Below are 26,054 nucleotides of genomic sequence, written 5' to 3' on the forward strand. Positions count from 1 at the left end.
ATAGGGAGGATGTGCTTGAAACCGCGTTAGCGACGCCCATTGATGGTAGATTTGAGTGTGGAGACGAAATCAGGGAAGCCTTAGGCTTTCTCAATTCTTTACAAGAAGTACCACAAAACTCAAATATTTCTTTTGTCTCTTTGCCCTGCTCTGATGAAAAATTATTGCCATCTATTTTGCAGGCTCTGAAACTTGAACTAAAGCCTCTTCCTGATCACCTAAAATACATGTATTTGGGTGATAATGAGGAGTTGCCAGTAATAGTTTCGAATGCACTAACTGAATTGCAGGAACAAAGATTTCTTCGAGTTTTGAGGGAGTACAAAAATGTTATAGGATGGACAATAGCTGATATCAAGGGAACAATCCCATCGACGTGCATGCATAAAATACAACTTGAGGATGAAGTAAAGCCTACAAGGGAGGCACAACGCCGCTTGAATCCTCCAATGATGGAAGTCGTTAAGAAAGAGATACTAAAGTTATTAGACGTGGGATTTATATACCTCATTTTTGATAGCAAATGGGTGAGCCTGGTACAAGTGGTACCAAAGAAGTCGGGCGTCACAGTGGTGCAAAATGATAATAACGAGCTTGTTCCAACTCGTGTGCAAACCGGTTGGAGGGTTTGTATAGATTACAGAAAACTGAATACATCCACTAAAAAAGATCATTTTTCTTTGCCTTTTATGGATCAAATGTTGGAACGTTTTTCTGGACACTCTCACTACTGTTTTCTTGATGGTTATTCAGGTTACAATCAGATTGCTATAGCACCTGAGGATCAAGAGAAAACTACTTTTACTTGTCTGTTCGAAACATTTGCATATAGAAGGATGCCTTTTGGTTTGTGTAATGCACCCGCTACCTTCCAAAGGTGTATGGTAAGTATCTTTTCTGAATATGTCGAAAACATTATCAAAGTTTTTATGGATGATTTCAGTGTGTATGGTGATTCATTTGACTTGTGCTTGGATAACCTTATATTAATTCTTAAACGATGTGTTGAGACTAATCTTGTGCTAAATTGGGAGAAGTTCCATTTTATGGTAACTTATGGCATTGTTTTAGGCCATATTATGTCTTCTAAAGGATTAGAAGTTGATAAATCTAAGATTGATCTTATTCGTGCTCTAACTCCTCCCACTACGGTGAGGGAAATTCGTTATTTTCTTGGTCATGCAGGATTTTATCGCAGGTTTATCAAGGATTTTTCCAAGGTTGCAGCACCATTATGCAACCTTTTGCAAAAAGATGTGGTTTTTAACTTCGATGAGAAGTGTTTGGCGGCATTCAATCGTTTGAAAGAACTTTTAATAACATCCCCTATCATGAAACCACCAGATTGGAGTAAGCCATTCGAGCTAATGTGTGATGCTAGTGATTATGCGGTCAGTGTTGTATTAGGCCAGCGTACTGGGAAGTTGCCCCATGACATTTATTATGCTTCCAGGACGTTGAATGATGCTCAACAAAATTACAAGACCACGGAAAAAGAGCTATTAGAAATCGTTTTTGCATTGGGAAAATTTCATTCTTATTTAATTGGTACAAAAGTTGTTGTGTTTTCTGATCATGCAGCATTTAGGTACTTACTTGCAAAAAAGGAGGCGAAACCAAGGCTCATTCGATGGATATTACTCTTACAAGAGTTTGATATCGAAATTAAAGACAAGAAAGGCATTGCGAACACTGTTGCGGATCATTTGAGTCATCTTACTGTAGACGAAGAAGCTATCCCGTTGCGTGAAAGCTTCCCAGATGAGCAACTTTTTTCAATTGCAGTTTCAGAACCATGGTACGCTGATATTATGAATTATTTAGTGTCTAAACAAATCCCAAAGAATTTGTCTCGTGCTGAGAGGGACAAACTTAAGAGATCAGCTTATCAATATATATGGGATGATCCATACCTATGGAAACATTGTTCAGACCAAGTTACACGAAGGTGCGTACCTGAATCTGAATTTAATTCTATATTGTCTTTTTTCCGTTCATATGCTTGTGGAGGAAACTTTGGGTCTAAAAGAACCGCAGTCAAGGTACTTGAGAGTGGATTCTTTTGGACAACTTTATTTGAAGATGCATATATATTTTGCAATAATTGTGATCGATGCCAGAGAACGGGCAATCTAGGTGCTCGAAATCAGATGCGACAAACTCCCGTACTCTTTGTTGAAATATTTGATGTTTGGGGAATTGATTTTATGGGGCCTTTTGTTAATTCTTTTGGTAAATATTATATCCTTTTAGTTGTTGATTATGTCTCAAAATGGGTGGAAGATAAGGCCACCCCTACTAATGATTCTAAAATGGTTACAGATTTTGTTAAAGAGTATATTTTTGCAAGGTTTGGAACTCCAAGAGCCATAGTCAGTGATGGAGGATCGCACTTTCGAAACAAGTTCTTTCAAGGCTTGTTGAAAAAGTACAACATATCTCACAAGATTGCTACAACATATCATCCACAAACAAATGGCCAAGCAGAAGTCTCTAATCGAGAAGTGAAGTCTATTTTGGAGAAAACAGTAATCCTACACGAAAGGATTGGAGTTTACGACTCGATGCCGCTTTATGGGCGTATAGAAACCCATACAAGACTCCCATTGGGATGTATCCTTATAGACTTGTGTACGGTAAACCTTGTCATCTTCCTGTTGAAATCGAGCATAAGGATTTTTGGGCTATTCAACAATTCAACATGGAGATGGTTGGGGCTGGTAATCAACGAAAACTTCAACTAAGTGAACTGGAAGAGATTCGTTATGATGCGTATGAAAGTTCGCGTATTTACAAGGAGAAAACAAAGACTTTTCATGATAAGATGATTTCTAGAAAACATTTCCGTGTTGGATAGAAAGTTTTGCTGTTTAATTCTCGTCTTACTTTATTTCCTGTAAAATAACGTTCTCGTTGGATAAGTCATTTTATTGTGCTTCACGTTTTTCCTCATGGTGCAGTAGACATTCGAAGTTTAGAAACGAGAAAGGAGCTAAAGGTGAATGGACATTGATTGAAACCGTACTATGAGACGTTCACATCTGAAATTTTGGAAGAGATCAACCTTGTTGATTGCACCCCCTCTAGAGGAGTAGTAAGGCGAATGTCAAGTCGAGCTAACGATGTTAAACCAAAAGCTAATGGGAAGCAACCCATAAGTTTTGTATATTAATCCCTTTTATTTTCAGTTTTTATTATTTTCATATCATATTTTCATCCCCATGTTTAATTTCGTAGTGTCCGGAATCTATTTTGAAGTAAATTTTGACGAATCCCTTTTCGTCAGAAAAATTCAGACTGCACGTAGTTCAGTCCAGAGACCATAATTGTCAGAATGTTTATCGAGACACTGTGCCCATTTGACACTTTGTAGAAAAGACGTAGGCGAACAAATTTTGTGAAATGGTATTTTTCCAAATTCCTTACCTTTTCGTGTTTTATCTGCTGTTACGTCAGAATTCAGAATTTTCAGTTTTGCACATTGAGGACAATGTGAAGTTTAAGTGTGGAGGAGTATTTTTCATATAGAGTTTTTAGATTTTTTCCTAGATTTTTCAAACTTTTGTATATATTTGCATAAAAAAAAGGATAATAATAATAAAAAAAAACCTCCAACTTGTAGAGACTTTAAAGTTACTAGCATCCTTCTAGGTATGTTTACATAGACATTCTGACCGACATAACTAAACTTGAAAGTGTTAGGGAATTACGTTCGGATTTCTTGCTTGTTAGAGTGTTAAATAATGGAATTAATCATGCTGGTGATGCAAATTAGGAACAGAGGGAATGCATTATTAGAGTTTATGATCAATCATTAGTGAAGACTACCTATTTTCAAATCAATAGAGGCACCAGACCAGAATTGTTTTTGTGTAGTTGACTAAAGGGCTTTCTTTTGAGTGTGTGTCACCGTACGTTAATTACGGGTAGAATGGTGAGCTACCCAACCTCCCACCAATAAAAGCACTATTTTTGATCTCTTGAGTGCTAACTTTGTCAATCATGAGGGTGACGTCTATAGATGAAAACCACCTTCTTGTAGTTTGATTTGCAGTTAGCACCATTCTCTCTCTCGCCAACAACAGATCCATAGAAACACAATCATCATCAACAAGAGAGCGACATCGAAATCTACAAGGAAAATTGAAAAGTTGAAGACGTTTAAGGTTTACAAGCAACAATACAAGGAAGAGCGCAATTTCATATTCAAGTAAAGCAACATACAATGGGCAGATTTTTATGAATGCGAAATTGGGGGATAAAAAAAACAATTGGGGGATATAAGAAAAGGACAAAAATTGGATCCAGATATCAATTCGGGGTCACCCCTTATCTAAGTATTTTACGTATTACCTAATCTACCCCTCATTAATTAGGATTAGTGATTAATAATAATTAGTAAAATCATAAGATTTTTGATAAATGATTAGTGTGTGTTTTATTTGAATTTGGGTGAGTGAGGTGAGAGTAGAAGGAGGGAAAAATATTTTTGAGTGGAATTTTTTTTGTGAAAATGGAAGATGATTTTGAGGAGAGAATTGCAGCTGCTGAATCTTTAGCTCAACTACAACAAGGAGCTAACGACAACAACTCTCAATTGCAACTCTTTGTTGAGCAAACACCCTTGAATGATGATTTTGACGAGTATGGAGAGTTTTTCGAAGAAGCTACATAAGAAAGTAAACTTGCACAACATGCAAGCATCCCCAATACACAGGTAAAGTTGCTAGGAGGTTGAAAAATCGATTTTTTTCTTTAAACCCGCCATTTTTTCAACTGTAAAACCTAGGTGTCGGCATAGAAATGGTATGAATATCATGCTGGCATACTCAATACCAGCATGGTATTCATACTACGACCATGCCGGTAGAGTGATATCCCCCATTTTGAATATTGATCCGGCATAGTATTCTACCAAACAACTATGCCGGTACGCAGTTAACTTTTTTACCTTCCAAGAAATATACTACTGAATATTCAACCGACATGGTTTCATTGATAGGTTTTTATGTCGGAACTGCATGAAAAACATACAGGAAACATTTCCATCTAAAACCAAATACTGGCAAGGGAAATTAATAAACCTCAATGCCGGAACTCCGTACCGGCGTGGTACCATCAATCTCGAGAATGCCGGCAGCGCAACCGGCGTTGTTAAATTTCAATTTTACAATGTCGGTACCTACCAAAAAACATACAGGAATAAATGTTTTCCAAAGATAAATAGAGGCATTACATATCAATTATTTTTAATGCCGGAAGCGTGTACCGGATTGGGACAATAAATTACGAGAATGCCGGCACCTTGGCTTCCGACGTTGCTGTCTAATGAGTCTTTTATGCTGGAATATGTTTCAAATTTGGTCTTCAGTTTTGGTTAAGTTCGACTATGCCGGAACATTGGTCAAGCATGACGGTACGGGTTTCCGGAATAGTGTTTTAATTTCGTTTGGAACTAATTTTCATTCGATCTTTAGGTGGTGACATATATTGATCCAAAAAATGCAAAGCCGCTTCATCAGGATACGTCGGAATACTATAAAATACCTCTGGTATGTGACCAAAGAACACTTTTCACCTAGTGTATTGAGCTTCACTAATGGATTGGTAGTAATGAACCTTATAATGAACGTGAAATTGATCTTATGTAGGGAATAATAGATCGAAATGAAGCAATCGCTTGGGCTAAAGAGACGGCTCTTAAGAACATGTGTGTGTTGGTGAGAAATAGCGAAGGTTCAAAGAGGAGTTTTGAGATGGCTTGTGAGAGAAGTGGGAAATACAAGGAGAAGAATAGCCACAAGAGAAAGGATTATGTATATCCAAAGAAGACTAATAGGGTATACAAGACTCGTACGAGGAAGAATAATTGCCCGTTTAAGCTTGTATTCCGTTTAAATGACATGAACAATTGGGATTGTGAGGTTTTGTGTGGCAGTCATAACCACCGGGATCCGAAAGATTTTGTTGGTCACTCCCTAGTTGCGAAGCTAAAACCTCATGAGTTAGAGGATGTAAAGAGATTAACCAAAGCACTTATCAAACCGAGACAAATTCTCAGAGGCTTCAAGGAAAAGGATGCATCTAACGTGTCTTCTCTACGTACAATTTATAGCGCACAAGCAACTATTAGAAGGGTGGAATGGGAAGGGAGGTCCATTATGCAAGAATTTGAGAAGATAGCTTGGGATTACAATTACACGCGTATCATTAAAAGAGGGCCGGACGAGAAGCCCCTTCAAATATTCATTTCGCATCCTTTGCTTTCGCAATTGGCAAATACATGTTGTGGTATTCTTTTGATGGATTGTACCTACAAGACAAACAAGTACAATATGTCGTTGTTCAACATCGTGGGGCAAACCTCGGAAAAGGTAACATTCACATTGGCTTGGTGTTTAATGGAAAACGATAGGGACTATAATTATCATTGGGCATTACGACAATTGAAATTATTCTTCCGGGAAAATCAACTTCCGAGGATCATCGTAACCGATCAAGATGACGCATTAATGAAAGCAATATCCGACGTCTTCCCGGACGCACAAAATTTCCTATGTACATATCATATACGTCAAAATATCATAAAAACTTGCTATGCGTTGTTTGAACCCACTAAGGCGGATATTAAGAAGAGAATGATTGTTCAACTAGAGGAAGATGTTCGAAAGAACAAACTATCCCTCGAAGAAGAAGAAGATGAGAGAGGCAAGATAAAGGAGCGAGTGGACAAAGAACATGCAGAAAATCATAAAAAGTGGTTGAAATTTCTAAGAGATTGGGACAAAGTTTATTGGTTTCTTACCGAGGTTATGTACGAAAAGAGATTGGAGAAGTTTATTGCCGATTTGAATGAAGTTTATCCGACTGCCGTCTGGTATTGTCGGACTCAATTGTTGGATAAGTTCAAGGAAAAATGTGTGCGTGCATGGACAAACCGGTATAGACACTTCAAGAATGAAGCAACTAGTGCAGCGGAGTCCGCTCATGGGATATTTAAAGATCTCATCCAGTCCGGTCAAGGAAATGTGGTTACGGTCACCGAGGCAATGGAGCAATACTTTAAGGCTGATATCAATAGGATCAAGGAGGCTTTTGAGAAAAGCACAATTGAAAGGATGACTCAATTTCTTCGTTATGGTAAGTTGCTCCAAGGAATAGAATTCAACGTCTCTCATTGGGAAATAAAACATATGATGAGACAAATGGAATATGAGACAAATTACGAAAAACCAGGTGATGTGTGTATTTGTCCCTACATGTCTTCATTGGGGCTTCCGTGTCGTCATATGATTGTGAAGTGTGAAGAAGTGATACCTATTGAGCTTATTGATCCGTTTTGGAAGTAACTATATTTCGACCCTCCCCCTTTGGGAGATCCCGGGCAATCTCCATGGGATACGAACGAAGAAAAGGAATTCTTCGAAGCTTACTTACGTGGCACATCGGTAAGCCAGCAAGTCTTGTTGAGCCAACTAAGGCTAATTACTCGTCCATGGATCGCACAAAGCGAAGAGCCAAGAAAGAGAGATCCAATAGGTAGACCACAAACTAAAACGTCAAGGAGAAAACAAAGGGTAGAATTGAAAGAAATGACTCAACGTGAAGAAGAACGCGCGGCAACTAAGAAACGAGATCTAACCGCATGTGAGATTTCGGAACAAAGGTTCGTGGAAACGCAGGCTCCAAACAAAAGAGGTAGGACGAGGAAGGAACCGCTATCAAGTCAACAACAAACGAAGGATTCCGTATCCACACCAAAAGCCAACTCATAGGAGGTTCCAATGAAGAGAGGTAGGCCTCCAAAGGTATCAACATCAAGTTACAAATAACAACAAGGTGAGCGTTCCGAAGCCATACCCATAGTCGATGTAGCGGAGGTTCCAAGGAAAAGGGGTAGGCCTCCAAAGGTATCAACATCAAGTGACATAGAACAACAAGGTGAGCATTCCGAAGCCATACCCATAGTCGATCTATCAGAGGTTCCAAGGAAAAGGGGTAGGCCTCCAAAGGTATCAACATCAAGTGACATAGAACAACAAGGTGAGCATTCCGAATCCATACCCATAGACGATCTAGCGAAGGTTCCAAGTAAAGGGGATAGGCCTCCAAAGGTATCAACATCAAGTGACATAAAACAACAAGGTGACGGGGAAAAGGTGGTGACAAACCCAAGTGATAGCAAAGTTGATGTAGTTTTAGTTCCAAGGCGAAGGGGTAGGCCTAGGAAGTACGGACTCCCATCACATATCGAAGACAGTGCAAGTGTATAGATTGCAGAGGATGGCTGGATATAATCAAGTTAGAAAAGGGTAATATGAAGATGTATAAGAATCCCAGAACAGGTAGGACAATTAGAAGTTATCATACCAAGATATAGTCTTACATAGACCAACTTCCTGAGGTTATTCGCGAGTATATTGTATATACGGATGATGTCGTTGGAGATGGAAATTGTGGCTATCATGCTGTGACAGAACAATTAGGAATCTTTGACACGGCAGTTAGTAGAGGTATGACACCATGCCGATATGCTAGAACGAGGATGGCCGAACAACTTGTGAATAAGAGGAGCTTTTATGAGCAATTGCTCGGTGTAGGCGAGGGGTTTGATGATATGCATGCCCAAGTATTAGGGCCCGAGCAAGAGATGGACTTTATTCCTTCTTGTAGTTGCAGGAAATCCTACACTACACCCCTCATATGATTTCATTGTTGATCAACTCATTTTTAGGTTTACACTCTTAATTTTATTGATAAATCTTTGAATGTTCTTACAAGAAAGATAAAGAAGTCAAGAATGATCTCTGCTCTGAACTTTCTCTCTCCTATTTACTTGTTTCTTACTCAAAAAAGATCTCTCTCTCTTCTTTACAACTCGAACGACTATTTATAAGAAAATACATAGTGGATGACAGCTAATCTGTCCTTTATTTTCGGATATGATCTGTGATATTCTCGCAACCTTACAATTATTAATTTCCCAAACTCTCTAATCTTCGCAGGACTATCACATCTTTCTCGTGATCTTAGATGACGTCATTTATTCTATCATTCCTGAAACTGTTCTGCGACGCTGTTATGCTGTGTCATTGATTATTTCGCTGAAACATTATCATTGCGAGATTCTGATCCTACATCTTGCCTCTTCTCATATCTTCTCTGCAAAGTAGAGAATGATATGAGAAATGCCGCAGCTGCTCATCTTTTCATATTCTGCATTTATCACACGTATTCTTTCATCCATTTGTTTCTTGACACGTCTTCTGTAACCGCAACTTTTCAACCGCTCACGTCTCTTCGTCTTAGTGGTGTTTATTTCTTCAAGTAAAAAAAATCTCCTTTATATATTCATCTTACTCTTCTTTCTATTTTTCTTTTTACTTTCTCTTCTATTTTATTCTCTCGTCTCTGCAATTCTGTTATTCTTCTGCAAGTTCTGCTGCTGTAATTTTTTCTTCCTTCAATCCTTTTACTTTCCATACATTCCCATACTATATATTCAAACATGGCTCCAAGTGGTCATAGATATGAGAATAATTTACAAGATGTCCAAAAAGATCTTGCTGATAAAGGTTTCACACTCTCCGCCATTCCTGGTGAGAATGCCAAATCAATTCTTTCTGTCAAGCTTTTCTCTGATCAATATTGTGATGATCAATCAATCATAATTTCGCTAGGTCAGATTCTCGCAGGTCTCCCCATTCCTCTTTATAAACCATATCTTCCTTTAATTTATGAAATTCTCGCTCATTCGGGATTTTCGCGAGCCATCTTCCAACTGAGTGGGGACTGCATCCGTCTGATGCTAGAGTTCGCTAATCGTGGTGCTGGTAGAGGATCTCTGTACTCCAAAGAACTTAGGGATCCTAGAGATAGTTGTTGAGAAGTATACAGTGGCGAATTTCTTTAAGAACTATGAACTTATCTCCATGAAGAAAGAGAATACTCGCTGGGGTATTCGTTTAAAAAGGAATGATAACATTGATGAAGCAAAAGTTCTCATGCAAGATATTGACTGGCATTCTGATAAAACACAACTCCTTGCCAATCCAAAGATGATAAATGGTGTGTTTTTGCTTTAATACTAAAAGGACCCTACATTGTTGGGTCAAATATTCTTCCTGCGAATCTCGCTGCTTATCAACCTTGGGTTTTCTCTTGGCCTGAGAAGGAGAAAGAGGTATGTTTTTCCCCTTTAACTCATTTTATATTTCTTTATTGATTTTTTCCATTCTGTTCGCTAACTCTTGCGACATTCCGTAGATCCAAAAACTGAAAGATAGTTATAACAGGACTGGGAAATCTTGTACTCTGTTAGCTCTTCGCTCATACACAGATGAGGTAAGAAATTTTCTCTTATGATTTTAAATAGTATTGTTACTTCCATGCTTCCATTTCTTATTATTATCTTTGTGTGAAGATTATTGCTGAAGTAGAAGAATCTGTTGATGTTGCGAAGATTGGTGATAAAGGTAAAGGTGCCCTTCGCAGGGAAAAATCAACTGGTCCTCCTCCAAAGAAAAGGAAAGTTCGTTCTTCTTCCCCTTCAAATATTCCTCCTCACGAAAATTCTGAAAGTGATAAGGATGATGAGGACAATGATGATATTGCTGCAAGTGAAGATTCTCCACCTGAATCTTCTATGGCTAAGTTATCTGGCCTCTTTTCTGATTCTCTACACGGAATGGGAGATAACCAATTCGCAGATACCTGCAAAGCTCTCGCTACTCTTTGCGATGTTCCTTTACTGGATGGTGATAGCTCTCTTCGTGGAGTTTCTAGATCAGTGACTCCCGATTTTTTGCATTCTCTCAATAGTCTGGTATATTTTTATCCTTTTACTTCTTCATTGTTATAATTCAAGATTTCTTTCTATATTAATACTTTTTATATTTTTTCGCAGGCTGGAAAAGCTTATTTTGTTGTTGCCTCAGATCTAGAGAGAGGACGTGAAAATCTTGAAAAGAAGAATCTTCAATTTCGCAAAAAGAATGAAGAATTGGAAGCTGAAGTTAAAGGTCTTCGCGAGAAAAATAGACAATTAGAAATTGATTCTTCCTCGTATAAGAACAAAATTTCTAGTCTTCAACAAGCTAATAATCAGCTTTACGGTATGTTACTTTTCTCTTCTCTCTTTATTCATGCATCTTGTTGTTTTATCTTATTTAAATGATCCTTTTTGCAGACATTTATGGTCTTTCTGATGAAGCTACCCTTCTTCGCTCATTTCCTAATGCCTTGGATAATGATACCCTTCTTGAACGTCTTAACAATTCCTTAAATAGCTTCTCAAATGATAGAATTTCATCTCTTTCTCTAAATGAACTTAGATCTAAATTTCGCCTCTTAGAAATTGATCATAGATCCAGTTTAGGCTTAGCCAACAGATTTAAGCGTCTCCTTATTGATTCCAAAGAGAAAACCAATGAGTTAAGAACCAAAATTAGCGGTCTCATAGATGATAAGGATCGTATCTCTGATCAAGGTGCCAAGGCTTTGGCGAAATTCCAAGAGGCTCTCCTTGAAGTTCAACTTGAGCGAGATAAAGCAAACTGCAAGAATATTGAACTCTACGAAAGGGAAAATCAAATTCGTTCTCGTCTTCTCATAAGTAGTGAGGATGAATTTATTTGGGCTGCGAAAATTTTAGATGATGCTAGAAAAGATTTAGGCGTAAATGTTAGTCTCCAAGTTGAACATACAACCTTGATTAGAGATATGATTTCTGACAGAGAAGGTTGCTAATTGCTCTTCTTTACTAATCTTTTGCTTCTTATGAATTTTCATCAAGTTTATAATTGATTGTCTTTTGTTCGCAGATTCTGAAAATAAATATCGTGAAAAGATTGAAGAACTTGAAGCTGAAAAGGAGGAACTCGCAAAGAATCTTTCTTCTCGCAACGACAAGTATTCTAGATTAAAGAATCAAATCAAGATCACCGTTGAGAATTTTAAGAATGACGCTGTGCATTTTCACAATCAAACCATCCAAATGGTTTGTGATGATCATAATATCCCACATTCTGATTATCCTTGTCTTTTAGAAGAAATCCCACAGAATACTCCCAGTTTGATTATCTATGATAGCGAAGCTGACGATGAAGAATCTGATGGTGATGAAGATTCTGACGCAGATGAAGAAGGAAACAAGTTTGATGAAGATAATGAAGGATTAACCAAGAAATAGTCTTTACTTCTTTCTTTGATTCTTTGTAATACTTGTACATTTATTTCTTCTTTCTGTATATTTGTGTTTCTTTCATTTTGACCTGCATAAATTAAAACAATTCTTCTTTGCAATACAGTTAATCAATATAATCATTAGTTCTTGAATTTTTGAGTAAATCTCTCATATGGAGACAAATAACATTTTCTAATTCATACATTCCATACTTGCCTCTGTTATTTGAATCCAAATGAGAGATTTCATAAAAAAATTCTTATTGTATAACTTCGCAACCTTTTGCGAAGTGAATTTTGTTTCTTTTCAAAATCTCATTCCTGTGTGGTCTTATTTTGCCTTCCTAATTAAAGGTCTTATTATGCCACCTCTTGTCATTGCGACAAAATCGCAGGACGTCCTTGCACTTTCATGCAAAAACCCATTGATCTTGCCTTAACTTTTTCTTTTGTATTATGGCCTCTTCAGGAATGTTGCAACAATATGACAGGCCTAAATATTCTTGCGAAAATGAATCCCCATGACATTGCCGTCTTGCGACGAAATCGCAGGACGTCATCGAACTTTCATGCGAAACCCCATTGATCTCGTCTTATCCTTTTCTTTTGTATTATTGACTCTTCAGGATTGTTGCACAAATATGACAAGTCTTAATATCCTTGCGAATAAGAAGCCTCATGACATTTGCGTCTTAAGACACTTATCATCTCCCTAATGGAGGGTGCCGCCCTTATCTTCCCCTTGGTTGCCCCTTCAAGGAGGCGTACTTCTACCATACAAGGTTAGCTCCTCTCATCCAGTCTTAACAACAACTAGTTGTTTTCGCAGCCTCTTATCCCTTTTACCTATAGGGTTTATGGTTACGAGACTGCACCCTAAATGGGGTTTTCTTCAGGCCGAGTGCAGTATAATCCAAGACTTGTCAAGAATGGAAAAGTACGCTTCAAACGTCTCTGGCACTCTTGACTCAACCGTGTACCTCGGCGCCTTGATCGGATCTGCAATCCGTGGGAGAGTCCTTATTACCTTAGTCGCCCAACCTAAGTCATATGCTTAAGTTGAGAATCCAAGGTGCCTCTCCCGGATGGGCTTCATTGACCCCAAATTTCCATGACTCAGGTTCCGGTGGCGGTGTAGCCTTTCCCTGAGTCATGCAATAGGTACCCCCTTATATGACGTAATTTAGGTCTTACATTTTCCTCTTGCGAAATTGTATTCGCGAACTAGGGTGTATGCCATAAAGGTTCGCCTCTTTATATTTTATCATTCTTCTCTGATTATTTTCTGTAAAATTCATTATCTCTGCGAGAGTCTCGCAAATCATTATATTGTATCTGAATTTCGCAATCTCAATTTTGTTGTTCAATCAAATGTATTTTTGAGAATTTTACTTATTGCGAGATTATTCCACCAACTTAATCATTCATACATTTCTTGTTTTTATTACCTTTGCCATCCTCTGCTTCTTTACTATTTTCTGCTACTGCTTCCTTGGTAGTGGTATGTTCATCATTTTTATTCTTAGCTAGCATTAATTTCGCAACATGTCTTCTCCTTTACTTTCGATTGTATCCACCATCAACCTCTCACTTCTTTGTACATCTTTGATTTTGTGTCGCCAGTTTTCCTTCTTGTTTGCTCTTCCTTCGCAAGATTCTATCTCAGTTTCGTAACATATCTTTCCTTCGACCCAATCTCCCTTTATGATTCCTACACCATTGGGGTGAGGGAATTTGATGCATTGGTGGAAAGTTGAAGCTACACCTAGAATCCCATGTAGCCAAGGTCGACCAATTAACGCATTGTAGGGTGATTCTACATCAACGACACAGAATGAGATTTCAGAAGATATTCCCTTCAATGGAATTCGCATAGTAACCTCCCCTTTAGGCTTGTTAGCAGTACCATTAAAACCATATATCTTATATGTTGATGGTATAAGATCATCATCTCTTCCACCCATGGTTTTATAAGTATGATAAAATAAGATGTTCACAGAGCTTCCAGTATCGACTAGAATTCTATTGATTGCCCATGAATCTTCAGCTTCATCATCCTCATCTTCTTTCGGTTTTGGATTAATTTCTAATTTTATTACCAATGGATTGTCATGCACCTCTTCTCCTTCGGGAATTTCTTCTGCAGTAAAAGAAATGATCTGTTTCTTGCCATTCCTCTAGTGGCGAGATTTTCGCAATATTCATAATTTCTCTTCCATCATCTCTCATGCGAACACTCTACTCAAAACATTATCATGAAAATCTTCAATTGTCTTATATGAATGTACGATAGAGTGACAGAATAGATTTTTTGCTTTTGCACCAACTTCTATGAAGAATGTTTCTTTCTTTTTCATCGTATTCACTTTGTGATGTTCTGGTGGTGGTGGTAATGGTTGAGATTGCGGATGCCCTACCAGAAAGTCGTTTAGTTTTCCTTGATCTATCATTCTCAAAATAATTCTTTTACATTTCTGCAATCGTTTGTGGTATGTCCATGAAAATGATGATAAGAACAAAATTCATGACTTCTGTGGTTTGGAGGTGGTTCCGTTCCCATGTTCCATGGTGTTGGTATATTTCCATCAAGATTATAGCTTCCCATATCTTCTCCACACTTGCATTTAGAGGTGGCATCTTGATTTCTTCCCATATTACCTTGTGACCTCCTTGTCCTCTATTATAGTTTTCTTTGACCTCCATAAGTTTCTTGCGGTTGATCGAGTCTTTGAATCTTGTTATTTCCTCCACGATTGTAGAAATTTCTTTCTCTTTCATACTCTTCTTGATCTCGGCTCCCATAGCTACCAATTTCTGCTGATTGTTACTTGTCACCTTCTCTTGTTGTACTTGCGAAGTATTCGCCACTGTGTTTATTAGCTTGGGTAATAAGCTTGCATTCGCTGTTTGTGAGCTGGTGTTCGCAACTGGATATGATTCCATTTCATTTTGCTTTCCTCTAGCAATGTATTCTTCTTGAAGTTCTCGCAATTCAGTCATTGTAATCGTATTCTTGACTCTGAAAATTTGGACATACAATAGGTTTGTTGCAAACATAGCATTGATAAATGATAATATGAGATATCTCTCATCTACACGGCCAGCCATTTCGCTACACATAGTTCTCCATCTTTTAGTCAAGTGTTTCAAACTTTCGCCAATCCTTTGTTTTAATCCAAACACATCTTCTATACCAGGTCGTGAGGAATTATTACTTATATATGCTCCCAAGAATGTAGTCTGCAAATGATTGAAGGAGGTTATTGTATTCTTTGGTAAACCTTCAAACCATTTTAACGCTTCTCCTGTTAAGCTGGATGCGAAATATTTGCACAATACGCATCATGATTTTCCCATTGTAACATGCACCTCACATAGCTTTAATGTGTTGAATTGCACAAGTTGTTCCATCAAAATGCTGGTTAATGCGGGCAAATTGCATTTCGGTGGTATTCCTCCTAATTGTACTTCCCTTGTAAATGGAGTTTTCGCAGCTTCTTCTATTGCTTCATCCAATTGTCTTCTACCTACTTCTCCTCTGTTATTTAGCATTCCTCTCATTTCTTCTAATTCTTTCAAGATTTGTTTATTTACACCTGAATCTTGATCCATTGGTCTCTTTAATTTTGCTTCTCTTCTTCTGCGTTCACGTCTATCTTCTCTTGCGAAATTTTGCATCTCTTCTTCATTATCCTCATCTCGTCTTCTTCTGCGATTCTCTTCCTCATCTCTATCTTGAATTCGCAAATGATGATGTCTTTCATTTTCCCCTCCATAATTTTGTTCATTTCTTATCAATTCAATTCGCTGTCTTTCAGCCATTCTTTTACTCTATCATACTCCTCATTGAGATTATCGTTATTCCGGTTTTGTACGCCTTCTTTCTCGATTGTCATGATTGTTCTGGCGAATTGTCTCCTGAAGCTCTTGTTCTTCCATTTCCGCTCTCAATCTTTCACGTTCGCAGATTAAACGTGCTTGTTCAGCATAATGTCTTTCAATTTCTTCTTCAATTGTCTGTTGATTTCTTTGAGTTTCTCTCACATGTAAAATTCTTCTTCCTTCCTCTTGATTTCCTTCGCCATCTTGGTTATTTTGTCCCTGATTTTGCCGTTCTCTTGATTTCCTCCAATTTCCCATCATCAAAAGTTTCATTTTGTGGAATGTAACGATCATCATTCTTTCTCTATTTTCGCGATATTCTTCATTAGGATTTGATATTTCTTCTTGAATATTGTTTCCAGCATTGATTGTGGGTGAATTTCGCCTCATTTCTCTTCTAGTCGATCTTGAATATGATTTTGTAATACTTCTCGATCTTCTATTCTGTAGTCTTATATTCTCCATCCTTAATTCGTGATTTTGCCTTGTTAAATTTGCACGTTCTGCCTCAGCTCTTCTTTCTTCATGTATTCTTCGTCTCAATGTTTCTAACGCTCCAATTTCCTCACCTCCATGAATTATTCCTTCATCTGCTTCTTGATTTCTCTCTTCCTGTCTAATTTCTGTTTTGTTGCTCTTCTTCTATTTCTTCTGCTGAATTTGATCGCCAAGTGTGTATGCTCACCCTGTCATAATCTGTATTCCTCTCTTGAACTAGTGTTTGTTGAATTGGCGGTTGAATTTGATTTTCTCTATTATTTCTCATTCTAGTAGATTCTCCCATTTCACTTCTTTCTCTTCCAGCAATTCTTTTGCTTCTTCTAATAGTCGGTTGTTCGGATGTATTTCTTCTTCTAGCCATTTCTTCAATGTTAACAGTATTGCAAGAAATTATGAAAAATTCTTAATCAATCACTTTAAATTTTCACAAATCTCAATATCAATCTTTAGCTTTTTCTAGAATAATCTTCAACTCCCTGTTTCTAGCGCCATTATGTAGTTGCAGGAAATCCTACACTACACCCCTCATATGATTTCATTGTTGATCAACTCATTTTTAGGTTTACACTCTTAATTTTATTGAAATCTTTGAATGTTCTTACAAGAAAGATAAAGAATCAAGAATGATCTCTGCTCTGAACTTTCTCTCTCCTATTTACTTGTTTCTTACTCAAAAAGATCTCTCTCTCTTTACAACTCGAACGACTATTTATAAGGAAATACATAGTGGATGACAGCTAATCTGTCCTTTATTTTCGGATATGGTTTGCGACATTCTCGCAACCTTACAAATGTTAATTTCGCAAACTCTCTAATTTCGCAGGACTATCACATCTTTCTCGTGATCTTAGATGACGTCATTTATTCTATCATTTCTGAAACTGTTCTGCGACGCTGTTATGCTGTGTCATGATAATTTCGCTGATTATGCTGTGTTGATGATTGAAACATTCATTGTGTATTATGATCCTACCTTCTCAATATGGATGAGAATGCCGCTTTGTGGGCATCTAGTGGCGGATACATTTAGATGTGTTGTTCATTATTTTACCCCCACCGTAGAAGTAACATTTACCCCAAAATGGAAAAAATGCGAAGGATCCCTTAAGAAGAGAAGAGTTGTTTTGGCGTTCGTGAATGGTAATCATTTCGTTATTCCAAAACTCTAGGAAATTTTAAACATGTACTTAGTATGTACAATTGTATAAGTTCATAGATATAGATTAAAAGAATAGTAATGAACAAGACGTACGTACCAACAACGTAACGAGTTGTAGAAGTGCGGGTACAGTTTCCGGAGTTGTGAAGGGACGTGTTGGTGGTGGAGGAACATCTACGATATCCGGGCGTACAACATAAGGATGCGACAACTTCCGATGGCCTCTTAAGAAGGTTGGCTCACTCTCATAATCGTTCTCAGCCAATTCCCAATCAGCCCTATCCAACACAAGTCCTTGTTCTTCCCTTTCACTCCAATGTGCAAGAATAGATTTAGGGTCGTAAACTATGAGAGTATGGTTCTCATTTGATTGGCATTGAGGAAAGTCATGAGAGAATTTCTGATAAGATGTATCCGTGAGATCTTTCTGCTTGTACCCAAGTTGGCGCATTACACGGCGAGGGTTGTGCATAACAAATCCTTTTGGATGAATTAACGGTCCGTTGTAAAATGAAATATTGTCACGCCTTTGCAAGTAAACTCCTCTGGCATTCCTATATGGGTCAAACACAACATCCTGGACAGCCACCGATCCCAAATCCAATCTCATTGCACATAACCGTTTCTTGTTATTGGGCCTCGGGGTATTGTTGAAGAAGTATTTCTGACCTAGAGGCCTATTCTGTTTATACTCAGTGAAAGCACTCAATCCTTTATACCGTATGCACAATTTTGGGAAGTGTTCATAATCCCACACCTATGCCAATGAAATGTATAAGAAAATAAATAATTGGAAACTAACAAATTTAATGAAAACGATAACCAAATAAGTAGTTTAGTATACCTGAATTACAGTGAAATTCTCATTAAATTGACGGGCGTTCGCCTTAGAAGCTCGACGCATTTCTGCCAAAAAATGTGCCAAGAAAGCAGTGCCCCATGAATACTCATGAACCTTTTCCAACGGATCCAAGTATTGTAGGTTGTTCATATGCACCCTGTTACGATTAGCGTCAGGGAATATAGCGATTCCCAAGTTGAACAACATATAAGCAGCGGCAGTTTGCTGAACTTGTTCGGGATTCAGTTCCTTGTTCTTCGTATTCCCAAAAAATTCAACGAGTTTGACGAATGTGATAGTCTTTGTATGGGAACGGTTTGTCTTGTACATATTTTCCAAAGTGGTTTCCTTGTCCCATCCAAACAACTTTTTAGTCAGCTCATAGATCTTGTCCCATCATAGGTCCTTAGACTCATTTCCTACCTTAACGGCTTTCCCAAGAACCTGAAGACCTATTATCCTTTGGACATCTTCAGGGATAATGATCATCTCACCAAAATGAAAATGCATGGTATCAGTTTCACCAAAAAACCTCTCCAAAAAACAGTTCGGTGACGGTATCAGTGCCCACATAATTTTTTATCGCGGGATACAACCTAGATGCTTTGACTACTGCTTTAACAGCGGCACACTCAAGCTACAAAGGCCATACATCTGATTGTTGATGGCGGCTAACATGGAAGGCTTTCTTGCGGTCCTATAAAAACACACCAAACTTAATTAAATTCACTCGATCACAGATAAAGAATATAATAAGAAGATGCAAACGTCTTACATAAGTTTGATAGATCCAACGAGCCCAGGAGTGTTTGTAAGCAAATAAGAGTTGTGGGTTTATCGGTTAACCCCAATATTTGCCATCATCGCTGTCTGGAATCATGTCATATTTATAAAGAAGGTGGGCTGGGGGTGCCTTTTCATTATCCTTAAGGGCTTCAACTCCGACACCAGTTTGTCTTAAGCCACCTGCTTGTGAGGATGATCCACCTGCTCGTTCCGGTACAGGTAATTGTTCCCACTCATTATCATCATCACTGCTGGTTGAGTCGCTTATAGGTTGATCCCGAATTGTGACCTTAGGAGTAGCTGGATCAGGACGGCTACGTCGAGAAGACTTACGTTTTTCTTCTATAACAGCTTTTCCTTTGCCTTTTCCTTTGTTCTTTTGTTTTGTTGTAGACCTATGTTCCAATATGTAAACTGAGTTAAATAATCACAGTCGTCATATATATTGGACATAACATCAATGCCGGGAACTGAGCCGGTATTGTAAATAATTAAAAATCCATGCCGGTTGTCTTGAATTTTAGATACAAAATTAACAATTTTTGGTAAATAAAACCGACATAGTAAGTTCACATATAGACACTGCCGGAACCGCTGCCGGCATTGTAAGATAGATATTGTGTATGCCGGAACTATGTAATTTTAGTACAGATTTTTTAACAAAAGAGGCTAACGAAAACGGCATAGTATTGATCAAATATACAACGCCGACAACTACAACCGGCATGGTATTCAATTAAATATTCATGCCGGCAGGCTCATGCAATAAAATAGGGATTCAAGACACATAATATGGCATGATCTTCAAATTGAATTCTACCGTGAATCAAACATGTAACTGAACTTCAAATTTCGATTTCAAAATTTACTTCTAGTGTAGTAGAAAGACTAAACAACCAAGTTTCACTTTGGATAAACCCTAAAAATACTTCAATTCAACATATACATCACTTACCAGAGCAATTGTGTTATTCTTGCCTCACCAACAGACTCTTCAGGCTCAGGCATTTCTTGCGCTTTTGATTTCGATTTACCACCATCAGCAGCAGATTTTTCAGGATTGGTTATGGGTTTTTCACGAGGTTTGCGACGACCCATTGTCTTTGGTATAGAAGATGAAACAAAAAGGGAGAGTGAATACAAAGGGAGATTGAATAATTTCCTTTCTATAACCGTCATTTAAATAGAACGAAGGAGTTTGTAACGGACGCATAAACTGGTATTAAGGATTTTTTAAACGTCAAATAAGTGGGATAAAATAGTTTGTAACCGTCAAATTAGTGGAATGAAGGAGTTTTTAACTTCCACATAACTTGTGTTTGTAACATTCAGGATGCCGGCATGGAAAGATGGAACAATTTAATGCCGGCATTCTGACAATAAGTTTCAATTGTAACCATAAAACCGACATAGTAAGCTGATCAAAGTTCAACGCCGGTAGTGATTCTTGATTCATTATTAACGCTTCTCCAAAAGGTTTAAGCAAGGAAACTGACCCAAATTGGGCTTCATATTAATACTAAGGAAATAAACTAAAAAACATTAAACACATAAACAACGTTACACATAAACATTAAACACATAAAATGAAAGATCTCAAGCTAATTGCAACTAACATCATTTCTTAGTACGAGATTCAACAAACAACGCAGCTTCGAAATGCCTAAAAGGCTCTCTTCTCCATTTGGTATATGCGGCCTGAGCTTGATGCCTATTATCTCGGTATGTTGCGAGAAACTCGTTGTATTTTCGACACAATTTTATGAGGGCAATTGTCTGATTCGCTACAAACTCATCCCCGTAATCCATTTTGTGTTTCTTGCACTTACCGTCATATAACCTCGACATATAAGGACTATCCGCAACAAGACCCCAAAAAAGGTTTGAAGGGCGGTGGTCTTCCGGAAAATCCGAAACTATGAAGTAATTCTTAATCCATTTGGTTTCTTCCTCAACATCCGCTTCTATGTTCGCTTGTTTTACACGTTCGATTATCTCTTTAGTTTCTTTGCAATATTTTTCTTGTATTGATTCCTCTTCGTTTACTCTTTTCCTTCTAAGTATCTCTTCTTCCATTGCGACAAGTGACTTGGTGGTTTGCTCCTTCCTTTTAAGTTTTTCTAGTATCATGGGAATTGAGTTGGTGGTGGATGATGATTGATTCCCTATCGGAGTGGATTTTTTTTTTCATATAAAAATTCTCTGAAATCGGTAGTTCGTGATTTCTTTTCCATGAGAGAAATGTGTTGGAGATCACCTTTTTTTTTTAGGTATCAACTGCAATAGGTGTATTCATTCCTTTAAATAGATGAGGACACAACGACTCTTTTCCACTTTATCATTCCGGCATTGTCAGTATCTTAGATCCCACGTCGGAAATGGTCTTTACTGGTTTATGGTTCAAAAAAAAATAGTCGTTATGCATTGAATGCCCTATTCCGGCAGTGTACGTTATATTTTCGACAATGCCGGAACTAATTGCCGGCACGCTAATGTATTTAACTAAAAAGCCGGAACATTGTTTATTGCACTCAGAATTTTGACACTGAATTTCGGCATACAATAATATAGAGTATATATAAGATCTACGCCGGTACCAGATACCGGCATGGAATTATGTAAACATAGAATGCTGGAAATATAATTTATTTCAAATGTAATCCTTGTCGACGGAAAAACGAATGCACTTAGCATGTGCATCAAGCCTTTGAACCCCTAGGCGACCCTAGTGGACGAGTTACAGTCTCGAGAGGGTTTACATAGAGATCTTACCTACAAAACCTACACTTAAATTTCTAAAGCCATCAATCTTCGTCCGAGAACAATACACTCTCCGTCATCTCATGGTCATACTCCGGGATTTTGGATTCTATGAATTGGTAGCTTGCATCGAATGCGAATGCTTCCCCCTTTTCCTCCAAGTAGCGCGCTTTGACGACTTCATGCTACAAAAACATAACACAAACTTACTTGGTTAGTGGTGTTTAGTAGGAAGATCAAACAACATGGATCACGTAAAATAAACCACAACAATACTTACAAATTGGTCAATGGACAAGTTAAAATGGGTATCGTTGAAAATTGGGTTTTGGATGTCTAAATAAGCAAGTATCGCACTTTCAATGACTCGGTGCCTATCATGAATCTGTTGAACACTTCTTCTATTCGGATTCCCAAACTCTTGCATATATTTGTTGTATACCTTACCCCAAAAGGTTACGGAATCCACCCTTACGGAGGACTGCCTCCTAGACCGAGTTTCCGCGTACCAAGCTTTGGTGATCGCGAAATCTCCATTTGAATCAAAGGATGCCATTGCTTTGTATGTTAAGGTATTGGGAGAGATAGAAATATTATATAATGATATCAACTTTGGAGAGTATATGGAACCAGGTGTGTGTTGTTTTGTAGGGAGAGCAAGTGTATTTATAGGATGGTGCCCAAATATGGCCGTTATTGTACTCAATCAATGAAGTTGTACTTGCAAAAATTTGAATTTTGAATTTGCCGGCATAGTAATAAGGATAAAAGAACCACCGGAAAATGGAGCCGGCATTGTGTCATCTATAACATCAATGCCGGTACATGGTTTATTATACACGGAAACCATATAATTTTTGACACTATATACCGACATGTAATAAATATATAAGATCTACGCCGGTACAGGATACCGACATATAATTATGTAAACATAGTATGCCGGAAATTTAATTTATTTCAAATGTAGTCCTCTTCGACGGAAGAACGAATGTACTTAGCACGTGCATCAAGCCTTTAAACCCCTAGGCGACCCTAGTGGACGAGTTATAGTCTCGTGAGGGTTTACATAGAGATCTACCCACAAAACCTTACGAAATACCTAACCAAATGCCCTAAAAACCTAAGAAAACACCACTAAATTATCAATCTTCTTAAGAAGAATCCGTCTCCGATTCACCCAGTTGGTGGTACTCCGTGACTTTGGTTACAATATGGTTGACGTTGGCTTCAAACATGAATGCTTCCCCCTTTTCTTGTAAGTAACGCGTTTTCACGGCTTCATGCTACAAAAACAACACACAAACTTTGTTTGTTACATAAAATTTGCAAACGAGTAGATTATGTCGAATTAATCATAAAGATACTTACGAGTTGTTGAGGGGACAATGTATTGCGGGTAGCGTGATTGATATGGTGTTTCATTTTTAGATACTCAACCACCGCATTTAGGATGATGTCGTGTCGTTCCTCGATTTGTTTGGAAGTTCTTCCTTTCGGGTTACCGTAATCGTGAATAAATTTGTTAAAAATCTTCAACCACATGGAATTTCGCGTGCTGTTATCTATAGTTGAAGGACGATTTTCGGCGTACCATGCTTGGGTGATTGCTAAATCTTCCTCCGAGTCGAACAATGCCATTTGTTGTATATGTGATTAGGTACTATACTAAGCTATTTATAGATAATTATTCTAGGGTTTAGGGTTTCTAAGTTAAGAGGCTCAAGGAGATATATAAGAACACACCAGTTTAGGACTTTTGGGTCCAAGTATTAGCTTACTTTATATAGAGAAAAAACCCAACGACTATTTTTTTTTTGAAAATCACCAAAACCGGCATTGTAGTAATTGTAACATAAGATGCCGGCACCAAGTACCGGTACAGTGTTGCCATAATCTAATCATGCCGGTACAAGGGGATTTATTTACAGATATTGGGCCAAATATGCAACCATTACCGGCATGGTTTTACAACAATAATCAATGCTGTTACATGGAACCAGCATTGGATCTATAATAGCAACTACGCCGGCGTTTGTAACAGTAAAAAAAACGGCTAGTTTTTTGAAAAATAAGACCGTTGGTGATTCATTTCTATATAATACTCCCCATTCCTTGGGGAAAATCTACACAAACCACCCACCAAATAAAAAAAATCCTTCTCTCAAGAAAGCAAGCACGGTTAAAGCTTCACAAGAGATGGGAGATTCATCATCCAGCTCTATTTGCAAAGTAAGTAGATTAAACATTACTAACAATATAATCTTCACTACTATGACGCATAACTAATATAATCTTCTCTTACAGAGTCATCATCGCAAGTGTCAAATTTGCAAGTCACCTTCTCATCTAGCCATGGACTATCCTTTTATTTATTCCAAGTGTAGAAGCTGTGATGGGACACGCCGGTTTTGGATTGCAAAAACTGATGATACTGAAAATGGAAGAATGTTTCTAAGGTTTTTGAATCACCCAAAGTGCGATGAGCTTCAATGGTTTGACAAAGCTGTTGAACTAGCAGAGTCAAGAGAAAACCACAAGGGCCAATGCAAGCCTATCGATGGGTGTGATGGGTGTTATATGAAGGGAAGGGAATATGTTGAAAGAAAAGAAGAACCAATGAAGATGATCCTTGACATCTCCATCCCGGACGATGTCTTCGAACAGATTCGGGAAACGCTCAAAGGTTCTGCAATTGTTGAAAAGGGATGGAAATAGATAATCTTTAACCAAATGTGATCCGTTCTATGTTTTTTAGCATGTTTTAATTTAAAGTTTCAAATCCAATATAATAGACTACTTAGGAATGAAATAAAAGAGTGTTTGAAATGGATTTATACTCAAAACTAGCAGAGTGCCGGCATAGAAGCAACCAAGCTTACAGTGCCGGTTTTCTGTCAACTATGAAAATTTTGAAAAAATCATAAAACCGACATAGATGTTAGAAAAACGACTATGCCGGTACCTTTCAATTTCTATACAGGAACATGAAATTTTTAATCTTCTAGTTCCGGTATGGTTTTATAAAACATTTCATTGCCGGTAGGAGGAACCGACAATGAACTGTAATTTCCGTGCATGCCGGAACGAGTACCGGCGTTGTTGAACCTAAGATTTTCCATGCCGGCAGCAGTCGTAAATAAATCTTGCAAAAATAACATTTCACTAGAAATCTAAACATGTTCAACATAAAGCAATCACTAGAAATCTAAACATGTTCAACATAAACCAAACAACTGGATTCTGCTTAAATGTTCTTAATCCAGGTAACATAAACTAAAAGAAATCCAAACAACTAAAGAGTTAACCATGAGGTACAAACGAAAACAAGTTCGGAATTGTTCAAGACGTAACAACCACCATCCAGAAAAAGAAATACAACTAAATAGTTAATCACTTGGTCTTTTGCTTCTTTTGTGCCGGTTTCTTCTTAATTTCCACGACCAAATCTCTTGCACTAGGGTCGGTTTCTTCAATTTTATCAAGCTTCTCCACGACTTCCTTCACTTATTTATTGGACAGCCCCTCTCCTTCATCGTACTTGCAACATAAATGCTTCCTCAACTTGCCAAGCCGACGCCGCTAGTTTCATACATACAACACATAATTAGTATATATATGATAATATAAGATTATGTGTACATTAAACGACTAAGTAATTAACAATACTTACTAGCAATCCAATGGTCTTATTAAGTTGGGCGATCGTAGGTGGTGCCTGTGCGGGAGTTGGAACGGGAGGGTATTTTCGGGGTAGAACTTGGACGTCATCCGGGCGAACGACAAAAGGATGTGACTGTTGCAGGTAATCTTCCATGTAGTCGGCATCAACCTCATCACCGTTTTCCGCAAGCTCCCATTTATCCCACTGACTAAGATCTACCAAACGACGTGGTTGCCTATCCCTCCAATCTGTTGGATCCGGTTTTGGATTATACTCTA

The sequence above is a fragment of the Papaver somniferum genome, chromosome 3, assembly GCF_003573695.1.
Source record: "Papaver somniferum cultivar HN1 chromosome 3, ASM357369v1, whole genome shotgun sequence".
Classification (NCBI taxonomy): domain Eukaryota; kingdom Viridiplantae; phylum Streptophyta; class Magnoliopsida; order Ranunculales; family Papaveraceae; genus Papaver; species Papaver somniferum.